Genomic DNA, 9272 nt, shown 5'->3' with positions numbered 1-9272 from the left:
TTAGGATCTTTTTGCATTTTGCATTTTGCATTTTCTTTGACTGTTGTGCCAATGTTCTCTATGGAATCTTCTGCACCTGAGATTCTCTCTTCCACCTCTTATATTCTGTTGCTGATGCTCACATCTATGTTTTCAGATTTCTTTCCTAGGATTTCTATCTCCAGCGTTGCCTCACTTTGTGTTTTTTTTATTGTGTCTACTTCCCTTTTTAGGTCTAGTATGGTTTTGTTCATGTCCATGACGTGTTTGGATGTGTTTTCCTGTTTTTCTTTAAGGAGTTCTAACTGTTTGGTTGTGTTTTCCTGTTTTTCTTTAAGGACTTTGTAACTTTTTATCAGTGTTCTCCTGTATTTCTTTAAGTGAATTATTAAAGTCCTTCTTTATGTCCTCTACCATCATCATGAGATATGCTTTTAAATTTGAGTCTATCTTTACGGGTGTGTTGGGGTGCCCCAGACTGGGTGAGGTGGGATTGCTGGGTTCTGATGATAGTGCGTGGTCTTCTTTTCTGTTAGTAAGATTCCTAAGTTGCTTTTCACCATCTGGTAATCTCTGGAGTTAGTTGTTATAGTTGTCTCTGGTTAGAGCTTGTTCCTCTTGTGATTCTGTTAGCCTCTATCAGCAGACCTGGGAGACTAGCTGTCTCCTGAGTTTCAGTGGCCAGAGCACTCTCTGCAGGCAAGCTCTCCTCTTACAGGGAGGTGCACAGATATCTTGCATTTGGCCCTGCCTCCTGGCAGAAGATGAAGGCCTGAAACTGGGCCTGTCCCAGATGCTGTGTTGCTTCAGCCTTTCCCAGAAGTTGTTAGCTTCTGTAGTCCACACTCTCACCTGCACAGTCTAGTCTCGGAGGGATCTGGGAAACAAGATGGCTCCCCCAGGTGCTCTGGCAAAGACCTCCTGGGGTGGGGCGGACACCTCTCCTCTGGCAGGGAAGGTGCTGGGATGTCTGGAGCTCGAAACAGGGTCTGCCTCAGAAGCTGTCCTCTAGAGACCTTGGGGGTGTCTGCTCAAGGTGATCCGGTGCTGGTGCTGATCAGAAGGGACTTGTGACCTTGGTCAGGCCAGGTTTTCTGCTTCCCTAATGCTGTCTCAGGTCCCGCGTGATTGGAATGGAACAGAAGTTGTGTTCCAATCACCAGTGGTCCTAAGATTGCATGGAGAATCCTCTAGGGACCTTGGGGATGTCCGCCAATTCTGAGTCCAAGGTGACCTGGTGCTGGCGCCGACAGGAAGGGATCTGTGAAATTCTTATATACAAAGTGTTACATTACTGACAGCAGACTATGCGTTAGAGGTACACTATAATTCCCTAAAGCAACCATTAGAATTACAAAACAGTTCAGCTGAATAAGAGTGATAGAACTCAATGTGCAAGAAGGCAACATTTTGGAAAAGGTCTCAGGTAGATGAGCTAGAGACAGAAAAGAAGGAGCAAGATGATAGAGTTACATACAACTCTATGGTAGGTAAAGATAAATGAAAATCTAAATATGTTAATTGAAAGACACATTGTCAGATTAGTTAAAAAAAAAAGTAATACTCAACAATGCCATAAACCTGAAGATGGTACATCAGTTATGTTTGACTTTTTATTATTATTTCATCTCTTTCTTTTAATGTGGTTATATAATCTACTTATAACTTGAAGTAAACATCTTAAATTTTGTATTTTATATTAAATGTTATTGGTTAGGTGGAGTGTAGTTATGTACTTTTTATTATAGTATTGTGAAGTCTGTTACTTTAAAATATATTCATTAAAAGTCTAAGATAGGAGAAGAAATAAGTATACAGATTAGAAAAATATTAAGAGTGTTAATACTCTTAGTGAATCCATTTTTTAAGTCTACAAATATTTAAAAATATAAATAAATATGTAAGGTAATACTCCTGATTCATGTTTAACAGTATTCATCTTGTAACGTATTCAACCTTTATGTCATGAAAAGTACAAAGGATGTAATGTTAGGTGGATATTGTATTAGGGAAAATGATTATATGAAAATTTCTTCTATCAGCCTCAGCTGAAAGTCAATAATGATTGACTATCCTAAATTGCTTGTTCTATCCTATAATGGAAACTTCAAAGTTCTGACTACTGGGCTCAATGGGTGTCTTAGGGTTTTACTGCTGTGAACAGACATCATGACTAAGGCAAGTCTTATAAAGGACAACATTTAATTGGGGCTGGCTTACAGATTCAGAGGTTCAGTCCAGTATCATCAAGATGGGAACATGGCAGCATGTTCAGTCAGGCATGGTACAGGAAGAGCTGAGAGGTCTACATCTTCATCTGAAGGCTGCTAGTGGAAGACTGACTTCTAGGCAGCTAGGTCTTAAGCCCAAACCCACAGTGACACACCTACTCTAACAAGGCCACACCTCCTAATAGTGCCATTCCCTGGGCCAAGCATGTGTTAACCATTACAGTGGATAAAGGTGCTTGCTGCCAAGCCTAATGACCTAAGTTCCATTCCATTCACATGGCGAAAGAAGTGAACAAATTCCTGTCACACACACACACACACACACACACACACACACACACACACACACACACTATAAAAATCAATTATTCCAATTTTTTAAAAAAACATAGCTGTGAATATAGTTAAAGTTGGATTGAAGTTCTGGATTATCATTATATTCCAGAAGTTCCTTTGATTTTGGACAAATATCAGTGATAATACTCAGATATTTAATAGTCATTTAAAACATAACAAAAGTTATAATATGAACATGAAGTATTCTAAGTCCTTAATATTTTATATATTGTGATATTTATGTAATTACATACATTTAAACAATTAAAATTATGGAATAATCAGTTATATCTGCAAAGTTCTTTTGGCTAACTAAGGTAATGTTTGCAGGTCTGGGGTATTGGTGCTTGGATATCTTTATGGATCATTAATCAGCTTAACACATCAGGTTTGATGTCCTTTTTTATTGGCATTCAGTTGTTTTCATAACTGTTCTCAATATTTTGTACAGTGTATCTTTGACTTTATCTCTGAGAATTTTCCTCTCCAGAAGACTTGGACTAATTTCCACCCCCACACTTAACATATAAGGGCGCCATTCTCCTAACCCCCTGCAAACTCCAACTATTATTAGTTTTATAATCTTTGACAATTTGTTAGGTAAAATTGGTACCATATTACTAATTTACTTTTCAGTCTTTTTTTCTCTTGTGAGAGTTCTGTTTCTCTTCTTTTTCTGTTGTCCAGTTGGTGTTAGTTCTTTTCATGCGTATTTACAGGAATTCTGTTTACATAGCAGGGATATGAAGGATAGTTAGGATTATAGTTGTTTAAAAAAAGAGAAGCATTGACTTAGAAATGCCTTCCATATTCTCGTGTGCTTGGATGGAGTGGGTGGAGAGCGAGTGTGAGAATGTTTACTGGGAACATTATTGGTAGGAGGATGTTAGAATGAGTGGAAACTCAGGTCATCTTCTGCACAGCCCTAGACTGTATTTCCTAAAAGAATTCTGTCTGCACACTTACTTTCTGCTCAATATCTCCCCATTTGTCTTAGTCCGCCATCTACCCAGTGTAAGTTTATCATCTAGCATTTAGATTCTTTCATATTTGGGTGCCTAGTATTATTTTCACAACATGACCACTGGGAGGTGAGAGCTGTGGGTCTGGACAGATACTTGCTGCAAAGCAGGATGACCTGCGTTTGATCTCTGGGACCTAGAGAGTACACAGGGTGAATCAATTCTAGCATGGTTTTCTCTGACCTTCACATGAGCATGTGCATAAACACTAAATAAATAGATAGCTAGAATAAAAATCAAATTTAAAAATGTGCTCAACTCACTCCAGCGTAATTCAACTTGATTCAGACTAGTTTAATGTGTTAGGTGTTGAGGATATAGAGATGATGATGTCTTTGTCTTCAAAATGCTCCACAGATGAAGGAAAATCCCGGGCTGTAGCTAAATCAAAGACTTTCCTTTATCATGCAATCAAATCTGAAGTGAAACTAGTAATATTACTTTCACAATAGAGGCATTCAACAAACATTCCTGGTGAATAAGGATAGATGCCTGGTTGGAAGAGAGGGTCAGAAAAGACCTTTTTCTTACAAGATAAGATGGCTACAATGTATATATTTTGACTGAACAGTTGTCTATCATATATAAGATGGAAGATCAGGTAAACCCACTTTAGGTCCAGTGGAAGTATTTGAGAGAGGTGGTCCAAGATGATCTGAGCAGGGTCCAGACACCTATTACATCAGGGAGTTTAGGTATTAACTTTAGAGCAGTGGAGGCTAGGCATGGTGGTACACACCCTTAATCCCAGCATGCATGTGTAGGGGGAGGAGAGGCAGAGGAGTCAGGGGCAGGGGCCAGGGGCCAGAGGCCAGAGGCCAGGTGGATTTCTGTGAGCTTAATGCCAGGCTGGTCTACAAAGCTAGTTCCAGGACAGCCAGGGTTACACAGAGAAATCCTGTCTTGAGAAACCAAAGGTATTAAGTATAAAAATAAATAACTATAGTAGTGGAGAGTAATTGAACTATGTATTAACAAGGACTGATTTTAGCAAAACAATGCTTTAGAAAAAACATCTTGACCATATCCTACAGAATGAATTAGAAGGAGTAGCATTTAGAGTGACCTTAAGCCTCTGTGGGCCTTAAAAGTTTTGATTTATCTCTGTTGCCCTATTATTCTTCCTAGTTTAGCATTTGTCATAACTCTCTCCCTCTCCCTCTCTCTCTCTCTCTCTCTCTCTCTCTCTCTCTCTCTCTCTCTCTCTCATCTCATCTCATATATCTAGGATGCTCTCAAATTCATTATTTAACTGAGGATGAACTTGAACTCCTGATTCTCCTGACTCTACCTTGTGATTGCAGAAGTATGTGTCACTGCCTGGTTTATGCAGTGCTGAGGCTCAAATTCCAGGTTTTGTGCTAGCCAATCATAATTATTAACTGAGCACCATCCAAGACCCAGGCTTTTAATTTTCAAGTCATTATTGTCAAAGAGCATCAGAAAAGCTGGAACAAATGGTAGACTTCCATTTGGCACTTCCAGAATCAGTCACAGAATTGTCTAGTAGTGAAATAAAGCTTTGTCAAGCAGAGACCTTATTTCATTTTGTAATTAAATCTGGGGTAAAGCCAGTAGTACCCTGCTTTTTTTCTACCTGGTTTTCTAGTTGCATGATAGTTAGACCTACATCACAGTGAAGGAGAGCATCCAGATTACTTCCAGATAAAACTGAGTGTTTCCAACAGTAACAGCCGTAGGAGCTCTGTTCTGATCTTAGGCAATGCTGCAAAGGATTATTTGACGTTGTTATACTCATGCACTTCATTGTGTACCACTCAGTTACTGTGGCTTTTATCTCAGCCAGAGTCATATGCAAAACTATGTAAGTCACCTCTCAGTGTATCAGGGTTCGGAAACATGGAACATCATAAATTAGATGTATATGAAGTGTGTACAGGAAATAAAAGCTGAGCCATGCTGCTGCAGGTAGAAAGGGTATCTCAATGCTTTAGCCTGCGAATGTTTTGTCATTTATTGTAGAGCATAAGCCTACATCTATTATTTATCATATTGTTAGCTAATGCTTATTATTTTTGTTTCTGCAATAAACTCTTTGGGTAGCAGTGAGCCCAAGGGAATATTCACTAAAAAATTAAACACTGAGTTTTTACCTCCAAAGAACGTTGATGTCAGGTTTCTAACTTGTAAAAAGCATTTATGGACATTTATTACCTGTCACAGAGGCAGTGCAGGTATCAGTAACCACATGGAGAACAGAAGACATGTAGATGCTGAAAAAATACTGCTGTCTACTTCAAAAAGTACTTTGTTACTGTGCAAAGCCTGCTTGGAGATGATTTGCCATACACATATGCAGATGGCATGTTCTGGCCACCCCTGACATTTGTGGGCCTGGGGCAAGAGAACAAATGAAAGCCCATATTCCATTAGGTTTAAATATTTACAAGTTATGAATCAAGATAGCAGGCTGTTAAATAAAATATGCCTGTGCTCCTACCTGAACAAAAATACCTTCATTATGATAAAAATGTATGTTGCTATGGTTTTTATATGGAATTGGCAAAAACTCAAAGATGACTGAACTTAAATATGCCTGAGTGTCTGGATGGGTTGGCAAAGTCTAGACATGTAATGCAAGTAAAATAATATGTGATTCATGAATAACTATGTATTTATTCCATAAAATTCAGGTTGTTGAATGTGTAGCTCAGTGGTAGAGCAATGTGCTTAGAATGAACTGAGGTCTTACATCCAATCTCCTATATTCAAACCAACCGAAACACAGACAAAACTTTTCCTTCATTTCATTAAAAGTATTAATTTTATTTTTGTACTCAAGATGAGCTGTATGTTGGTTCTGCCTGTGGTACCACCTGCTTAAGAGGCTTAAGGCAAGTTCATTGCCATTGCATTCACAATGGCTAAGAAGTGGAAACAACCTAAATGTCCTTCAGCTGATAATGGATAATGAAAGAGTGATCCGTATACATAATGGAATTATTTCAAGCTGCAAAAAAAAAAATGACAAAATTTACAGATATATTGATGGATCTTAAAGCTTCCACACTGAACAAGGTAACCCAGACCCAGAGATTTTTCATGTTCTCTCTCTCTCTCTCGTTTTGAGTCTTTAGATGTGAATATATTAACCTAGAATATCTTCAGAAATCAGAAAATTAGTGACTACACTAGATGAGAGGAGAAGTTCTAGAGGGCAATAATAAGACTTGTGTGCTATGAGGAGGGAAAGGGAAAACTGTGGGCCTTTAACTGGGAAGAGAGGAAGAGGGAGGGAGGAAGAATAAATAACACTAATGATGCTTTTTTTTGGGGGGGGGGGGGGTTCGAGACAGGGTTTCTCTGTATAGCCCTGGCTGTCCTGGAACTCACTTTGTAGACCAGGCTGGCCTCGAACTCAGAAATCCACCTGCCTCTGCCTCCTGAGTGCTGGGATTAAAGGCGTGCGCCACCACACCTGGCTAATGATGTTTTTAAAAGCCATAGTGAAACATATGGCTTAATGTTTACTTAAAATATACTATATATGTATTTAAATGGAGTCATGCCTCACTTGGTAATATGCTTTCTCCAGGAGCCATAGACTAATGAAAACATCAGTGCCAGGCATGGAAAACCTTTTTTTTTTTTTTTTTTTTTTGAGTTGTTGATCATGAGGATCCAAGAGACTATACAAACAATACAGACAATTGCCATTGCCCTTGCTGCCTTGCTTGTGGCTAAGTTATGTAGGCTGTCTCTTGGTGTGACAGTGGGGAAGAGGAACATTCGACATCAGATGTATAGGACGTATATACAGGAATCGCATAGACAAGAGACTATGTGGAGAGGGAGATTCTATAGAAGGAAATGGTAGGACACAGATGCTATGTAGGGACAAATGGGAAAAATGGTTTTTTAAAAAACTGTGGAAGGAGGGAAAAACCCTATTGCTGAGGACACTACACACTTCAGACACAGGACTTGGAGGAACTGAGCTGGAACTGACCTGGTAGCTTCCTCCCTGAGAGCTAGTTCTAATAGTATCAGAAGGTGCTGTGCAAGCTGCCAAGGGAGAAAATCAACCAGTAGTCCTATCCAACTCTAAATCCTACCACAACAATGACCATCCATACAAAATATCCCCAGTGGTGCACATTTATTTGGGGAGTAACCAATAGTTGTCTAATTGTACTTGTGAGGCCTGCTCAGTAACAAGTTTGTGGTTGGAGAAGCTGTAGGCCCTAGAAGAGAACTTATTACTGCCATTTTCCCAAACCAAAATCATTTCTAACTGTATTCTAAATACTATCTTTATACCCACAGATAACTGTAGCTCTCCTCATCAAAAATGTTTCTTTCTGTAACAGATAAATACTATTACAGACATCCATAGCTGGTCAAAATGCAGGAATAAGTGGCCTTGGGGTGGCAAACTCTGATACATCTACAATTCAACCCCTACTCCTAAGGCTCAGGGGAAAAATAACAGAAGACAGGCCAGACTGATTGTGAGATACAGAGGATCAGGGTGTCCTACCAATAGATGAAGAGGTATAGGTAATCAGTGGCTGTTGAGAGAGTAAGAATCAGCAACCTAATAGGTTATGCAATTGCAGATAGTCAGGCTTAAAAATGTGTATCTATGAACAATAATAAATGGACTCAGTAGTCAGTAGGTTACATACACAAACATATCAATAATAATTCTAGAAGAAGATATACTGAATGTGAGAGGGAGTGTGGGTGGAGTTGGTTAGAGGAGAGGGAAGCATGAAATGATGTAAATAGGCAGGGTCTTCTTGGCAAGCCACCATTAGGCAGTGCAGTAGTGGGAACCAAAGCATGTGGCCCTGGAACCTCCAGGGTTTGCTGATATTCAGTGCTGTGACTGTGGACTTCTTGAAGGATAATAGGCAATGCCTAGACCCTGCTGATAGATCTCCTGTTGCAGAAATGGGGTAGTCTGATTCCTATCAGTCTCACATTGCTAAGCCACTCTTGGTCACCTGTGAATCAGAACAAAGAGCCCTGGATGGCGAAGACAGGAAACTGTAGCCAAGGACCCAGGTTTGGATGAAAACATGCTATGGGGTCTGTTAAATTAAGGGATGTGGCTCTGGGCATCTCACTGGAGAAGTGAGAATATCTTGACTTTGCTTGGAGGGCATTGTGCATAGATGTGATGATGGAGAAATATAGCAGTCTATTCTTTGTGGGATTTCTTAACAGTACTGTGACTATAGACTTATCTTAAGAGGAGGGTCGATATCTGGACCATGTTCAGCTGACTTTGCACAGAGACTGGATGCTGCAGAATTCCATCTGTGTGGCTTCTGTGGTTGAGAATAGTTATCTTGCAGTCTCCTTTGCTCCTCCTTATGGTTCCAATACCTGGACCATGTTCAGCTGACTGTATAGAGACTAAATGCTGCAGAATTCCAGCTGTGTGACTTCTGTGGTTCATCTAAGGTTTGATTCCTGAGAGTTTATTACCTCACAGGTCTCTGGTACAATCTGGAAGGTCCCCTCAACCTCCTATTTCCTGAGGTTGCCTGTTTCTATTCTTTCTGCTGGCATGCTGCAGTTTCTTGCTGCTTCTATGGACTTGAGCTGATTGGCAGAGTGATGTCAGCTGAGAAAGACACATATGCTGAGAGGCAAGACATGTGCTGAGGATATGTGATATCTGAAGGGAGTATAAAAAGGACTCGATGCACAGTGTGAGGCTGAGCTAGGCTTG

Source organism: Mus caroli, chromosome X, assembly GCF_900094665.2.
Source record: "Mus caroli chromosome X, CAROLI_EIJ_v1.1, whole genome shotgun sequence".
Taxonomy (NCBI): Eukaryota; Metazoa; Chordata; class Mammalia; order Rodentia; family Muridae; genus Mus; species Mus caroli.
This window is presented reverse-complemented; position numbering follows the sequence as displayed.